Raw genomic sequence first — 6,420 nt, 5'->3', positions numbered from 1 at the left:
AATGCATGAAACCCAAGAAGAATGAAGACCAAAGTTTGGACACTTTTCCCCTTCTTAGAATTGGGAACAAAACACCCATGGAAGGAGTTACAGAGACAATGTTTGGAGCTGTATGAAAGGATAGACCATCTAGAGACTGCCATATCCGGGCATCCATCCCATAATCAGCTTCCAAACACTGACGCCATTACATCCTCTAGCAAGATTTTGCTGAAAGGACCCAGATAGAGCTGTCTCTTGTGAGACTATGCCAGGGCCTAGCAAACACAGAAGTGGATGCTCACAGTCAGCTATTGAATAGATCACAGGGCCCCAATTGGAGGAGCTAGAGAAAGTATCCAAGGAGCTAAAGGGATCTGCAACCCTATAGGTGGAACAACATTATGAACTAACCAATACCCCTGAGCTCTTGACTCTAGCTGCATATGTATCCTTTTTTAGTGTGATATCAGAGAAAAATGTATGTATAGGGAGAACTGTCAGCCACCTGGTAGTGAATCCCAATCCCACACAAGTATCACAAGAGAGAGATTGAGCATGGTAATCTAAGATTCTACCATTATTCAACTATCGTTTTTCCTTATTACTGAAGTAACTCTAGTTAGTTATACTCCTATAATTCCCTTCTGTGTTCTACCTTCTTCTTTTCCTTTCAAAGTATGTATGTATATGTATGTGTATATGAAGTTAACCCTCCTCCCAATACCTACTACAACAGGAGCATCCAGGGACAAAAGCCAACAAGATAATTAAAGGCCCTGAAAAGAACACAATCAATAAAAGCCAGGGAAATATGAAACTTTTAGTGCACAGCTATCTTCCTACTACAGGAAGTCCTAGACATGCTAACACAACCAAAGCAGAAGAAAATGACAAATGACATTAAATCTGATCTTATAAAGATGATAGACAAAATGAATAAATCACTTTAGAAAATCGAGGAAAATATAAACAGGTAGAGATACTTAAAGAGGAAATAATTAAATCTCTTAAAGATACACAGGAAGATCCCAGAAAATGGAGAGATCTCCCATGCTCATGGATTGGCAGAGTTAACATAGTAAAAATGGCCATCCTACCAAAGGTAATCTATTGATTCAATGCAATCCCCATCAAAATCACAACACAATTCTTCAAAGACATGGAAAGAGAAATTCTCAAAATCATCTGGAAAGGCAAAAATCACAGAAGAGCAAATCACTTCCTAACAGTAAAAGAACAGCTGAGGGAATCAGCATACCCTGACCTCAAGCTTTACTGCAGAGCAACAGTAAGAAAACTGCATGATATTGGTACAGAGAAAGACATATTGATCAATGGGATAGAATTGAAGACCCAGAAATAAAATCACACACCTATAATCACTTGATATTTAATAAACATGCCAAAAATATACAATCGAAAAAAAGCATCTTCAATAAATGGTGTTGGTCTAACTGGCTGTCTGTAGAAGAATGAAAATAGACCCATATTTACCACATTATACAAAGCTCAAGTCCAAGTGGATCAAGGACTTCAACATAAAATCAGATACAATGAATACAATAGAAGAGAAAGTCGAAAAGAGCCTTGAACTCATTGGCACAGGGCAAAGTTTCCTAAACAGAACTCCAATGGCTCATGCTCTAAAAATCATGAATTGATAAATGGGACCCCATGAAGCCTGAAAGCATCTATAAGGCAAATGAAATAATCAGTAAGACAAATCAGCACCCTACTGATTGGGAAAAAAATCTTCACTAACCCCATATCCAATAGAGGGCTAATATCCAAAATATATAAAGAACTCAAGAACTTAATCACCAAAAAAACAACAATCAAAAACTAGGGTATAAAACTAAACCGAGAATTCACAACTAAGGAATCTCGAATGGCTGAAAAGCACCTAAAGAAATGTTTCAAAGTCTTTAGTGTTCAGAGAAACTCAAATCAAAATTACTCTGAGATTCTACCTTACACTAATCAGAATAGCTAAGATGAAATCCAACATGGAGAAACTTGAAGTTCCTCAGAAAATTGGAAGTAGATCTACCTGAAGACCCAGCTATACCACTCTTGGGAATATAACTAAAAGATGCCACAGGGACACGTTTTACACTATGTTCATTGTGGCCTTATTTGTGAGAGCCAGAAACTGGAAATAACCCAGATTTCCCATGACAGGATGGATACAGTCCACAGAACTCAAAAAGGTCAACCCTGAAATGCCCATGTGAGGACACCTCAGTCCCACTTGGAAGAAAGAAGAATGCTATCACAAGTGGATGTGAAGGGAGGGAAGGAAATGAGAGGAAATATGCACGGTGGGGGGGGGGTTATTTGGGGGAAGATAACTGGAAACTGATTTGGTATTATGTGAGGGAAAAGGACAGAAGCCGTGGGGGCCAGCAGAAAGAATGGAAACAGGAAACCTAGGGAAATAGGAGGTTTTGGGGGGGCACCCTACACAATGCTCAGAGACCTGGAAGGGGAGAGACTCTCAGGACTCAAAGGAAAGGACCTTAGATGAAACGCCTGACAGTAGGGATGGGGAACTTATAGAGCCCACCGCCAGTAGCAAGACAGGATATTAATTGAGGGATGGTGTTGCCCTCCTACAGTCACAATTTTTCTTGTGTGAAAGAATTAAAGGGATGGAAATGGAGAGGTTCCTGAGGAAAAGAAGGTACAGGGACAGGCCCAAAGTGGGATCCAGCTCAAGGGAGGCACCAAGGTCTGACATTAGTACTGAGGCTGTGGAACACTCACAAAATAGGACCTGTCATGACTGCCCTAAGAAAGACCAAACAAACAGCTGAAAGAATCTGAGGCAGATATTTGCACACAACCAATGAACAGAAGCAGCTGACCCCTGCTGTGGTATTAGGGAAGGCTTACTAAAGCTGAGGAAAAGGGTGATCCTGTAGGAGTACCAGCAGTCTCAATTATTCTGGACCCTGGAGATTTCTCAAACAGTGGACCACCAACCAAGCAGCATACACCAGCTGATTTGAGGCCCCCAACACACATACAGCAGAGGACTGCCAGGTCTGTGTCCATTCAGAGATGATGCATCTAACCCTCAAGAGAGTGGAGGACCCTGGGAGTTTAGAGGTCAGGTGTAGTACGGGGTGGGGACATCCATGTGGATACAGGTGTGTAGAGAGGAGGTATGGAATGTGGAACAGTTGGAGGGTGGATGGGGCAAAAAAATAAAATATGGAGTGTAAAAAAATAAATTAGTTAATAAAAAAGATATACAGGAAGATACAATTAAACAGGTAAAACTAGTAAATAAAACTATGCAAGACCTGAAAATAGAAATAGAAATCCCGAAGATGGAAAACAGAGGGAAGAGAACCGGAACAGAAGATGCAAGCATCAAAAACAATACAGGAGACAGAAGAAAGAACTTCAGGTGTAGACAATATAAGACAAGAAGTCAATACAGCAGTCAAAGAAAATGATAAATTCAACATCTTTCAGACACAAAACATCCAGGAAATCTGGAATACCATGTAAAGACCTAACCTAGAAATAATAGGTCAGTAGAAGGTAGAATCCCAGCTCCAAGGAATAGAAAGTACTTTCAACAGAATCATAGAAGAAAGATTTCCCAACCTAAAGAGATACCTATAAATATACAAGACATTTATAGAATACCAATAAGACTGGACCAGAAAAGAAAAAGCTCCACCCACATAAGAATCAAACCACAAACTCTACAGGACAAAGACAGAAAACTAAAGACAACAAAGGAATCAGGCCAGGTAACATACAAAGCAGACCTATGAGAATCACATCCAACTTCTCCAGAGAATCTAACATCTAGAAGGGTCTGGAGAGACATCTTAGAACCTCTAAAAAGTCACAGGTGCCAACCTAGACTACTAACCCATCAAAATTCTCAGCCACCATTAATGGAGAAAACAAGATATTTCAAGACAAATACAAGTTGAAACAATATCTATCCACAAATCTAGCCCTACGGATCATAATGTAAGGAAGCCTCCAATCCAAGGAGGATAACTACATACAGGAAAACAAAGGAAATAAGCAATTCCCACATTTTAAAAAGAAACAAATTGCTAAAGTTTAAGCCACACATAGAACCCCACACATTAACAGTGGGAGACATCAACACTTAACACTCATCAATAGACAGGTCATCCAGACCAAAACTAAACAGAAATGACAACACACGCACACACACACACACACACACACACACACACATACAAAACAGTGACTCAAATGAATTAAATAGACATCTTTAGAGTATTTCACTCAGAAACAAAAGAATATACATTCTTCTAAGTAATTCACAGTTCTTTCTCCAAAACTGGCCATATAGACAGTCACAAACCAAGCCTCAAAGGATACAGGAAATTTGAAATAATGCCTTGTATCTTATCAAACCCTCATGGATTAAAGCTGGACTTCAGCAACAACAGAAAAACCAGAAAGCCTTACATACTCTTGGAAAGAGAACAACTCTCTACTCAGTGATCTATGCATCAGCGAAGAAATAAAGAAGTTAAAAACTTCCTAGAATTTTCAATGAAGGCACAACATACCCAAATTTATGAGACACAATCAAAACAGTGCTAAGAGGAACGTTCATAGCATTAAGTGAATCCATAAACAAATTAGAAAGTTTTCATACCAGGATTTCAAATGTATACCTGATAGCTCTAAAAAAGAAATGTGAGCACACCAAAGTGAGAAGTCAGGAAATAATCAAAATCAGGGCTGAAATCAATCATTTTGAAGAAAGAAAACAGGGAAAAGAATCAATGAAACCAAGAACTGGTTCTTTGAGAAAATCAACAAGATAGACAAACCCTTAGCCAAATTAATCAAAAGAAAGATAGAAAGTATCTAAATAAACATAGTCAGAACTTAAAATGGAGACATAGTAAACATAGAAGAAGTTCAAAGAATGATTAGTTCATACTGCAAAATTCTATATTTCAGAAAATTGGAAAATCTTATGGAAATGGACAATATTCTGAAGAGATACCATTTACCAAAGTTAAATTAAGATCAGGTAAACCATTTAAACAGCCCTATAACCTGTTTTTATTTTTTTAATTAGGTATTTTCCTCATTTACATTTCCCAGTGCTATCCCAAAAGTCCCCCATACCCACCCCCTCCCACTCCTCTACCCACCCACTCCCCCTTTTTGGCCCTGGCGGTCCCCTGTACTGGGGCATATAAAGTTTGCAAGTCCAATGGGCCTCTCTTTCCAGTGATGGCCAACTAGGCCATCTTTTGATACATATGCAGCTAGAGACAAGAGCTCCGGGGTACTGGTGAGTTTATATTGTTGTTCCACCTATAGGGTTGCAGTTCCCTTTAGCTCCTTGGGTACTTTCTCTAGCTCCTACATTGGGGGCCCTGTGATCCATCCAATAGCTGACTGAGAGCATCCACTTCTGTGTTTGCTAGGCCCCGGCATAGTCTCACAAGAGACAGCTATATCAGGATCCTTTCAGCAAAATCTTGCTAGTGTATGCAATGGTGTCAGTGTTTGGAAGCTGATTATGGGATGGATCCCTGGATGTGGCAGTCTCTAAATGGTCCATCCTTTCGTCTCAGCTCCAAACTTTGTCTCTGTAACTCCTTCCATGGGTGTTTTGTTCCCAATTCTAAGAAGGGGCAAAGTATCCACACTTTAGTCTTCGTTCTTCTTGAGTTTCATGCGTTTAGCAAATTGTATCTTATATCTTAGGTATCCTAAGTTTCTGGGCTAAAATGCACTTATCAGTGAGTACATGTTGTGTGATTTCCTTTGTGATTGGGTTAACTCACTCAGGATGATGCCCTCTGGGTCCATCCATTTGCCTAGGAATTTCATAAATTCATTCTTTTTAATAGCTGAGTAGTACTCCATTGTGTAGATGTACCACATTTTCTGTATTCATTCCTCTGTTGAGGGGCATCTGGGTTCTTTCCAGATTCTGGCTATTATAAATAAGGCTGCTATGAACATAGTGGAGCATGTGTCCTTCTTACCAGTTGGGACATCTTCTGGATATATGCCCAGGAGTGGTATTGCGGGATCCTCCGGTAGTACTATGTCCAATTTTCTGAGAAACCGCCAGACTGATTTCCAGAGTGGTTGTACAAGCTTGCAATCCCACCAACAATGGAGGAGTGTTCCCCTTTCTCCACATCCTCGCCAGCATCTGCTGTAACCTGAATTTTTCATCATAGCCATTCTGGCTGGTGTGAGGTGGAATCTCAGGGTTGTTTTGATTTGCATTTCCCTGATGATTAAGGATGTTGAATATTTTTTCAGGTGCTTCTCTGCCATTCGGTATTCCTCAGGTGAGAATTCTTTGTTAAGTTCTGAGCCCCATTTTTTAATGGAGTTATTTGATTTTCTGGAGTCTACCTTCTTGAATTCTTTATATATATTGGATATTAGTCCCCT

Source organism: Mus musculus, chromosome 3 (assembly GCF_000001635.26).
Source record: "Mus musculus strain C57BL/6J chromosome 3, GRCm38.p6 C57BL/6J".
Taxonomy (NCBI): Eukaryota; Metazoa; Chordata; class Mammalia; order Rodentia; family Muridae; genus Mus; species Mus musculus.
This window is presented reverse-complemented; position numbering follows the sequence as displayed.